Source organism: Myotis davidii, unplaced genomic scaffold, assembly GCF_000327345.1.
Source record: "Myotis davidii unplaced genomic scaffold, ASM32734v1 scaffold534, whole genome shotgun sequence".
NCBI lineage: Eukaryota > Metazoa > Chordata > Mammalia > Chiroptera > Vespertilionidae > Myotis > Myotis davidii.
Genome location: NW_006286678.1, coordinates 7,302,526 through 7,303,036, shown reverse-complemented (window position 1 = coordinate 7,303,036; position 511 = coordinate 7,302,526). Strand labels below are relative to the sequence as shown.

The 511-nt window shown below is 47.9% G+C and overlaps 1 protein-coding gene across 1 annotated transcript in view; it reads right to left on the bottom strand.

The window, feature by feature from the left end:
- The window catches only part of TOPORS (topoisomerase I binding, arginine/serine-rich, E3 ubiquitin protein ligase), a 29,793-nt gene that overhangs the window by 28,223 nt on the left and 1,059 nt on the right, over nucleotides 1–511 (bottom strand). The window lies entirely within an intron of this gene.

Here is a 511-nt window from a genome sequence, read left to right as displayed (position 1 = left end):
ATGCTTTAATTATGTTCAATTTGTAACAATGAAAATACATCCTGCATATCAGGTATTTACGATTCATAACAGTAGCAAAATTATAGTTACAAAGTAGCAACGAAAATAACTACGGTTGGGGAGTCACCACAACGTGAGGAGCTGTATTAAAGGGTCGCGGCATTAGGAAGGTTGAGAACCACTCCTCTAGTGTGTAAAGGAACTGAGTGACACGGAGGTGAAGTCAGTTGACCTCCTAGGTCTAGGCCCTCCTAGACCTAGACTCTAGAAAATAACACGGAGATGTGACTGGAACCCAAAGCCAGAGCCCAACCAGCAGCTACAGTCTTCAGACAGAAAGCGCTACTCCAGTCGGGATACACAGGAGCCAGCTTGAGGACATGGCTTGAAATCTCCGCCAAATAGACCGTTTTCCTATCAAGACGGCTTCCCCCTTTCCCCACCCCCGGGTCAGGGTTAAAGACCCCATTGTTTGATGAGCTCGGAGATGGGCGAGAGAGAGCGCTGCGCC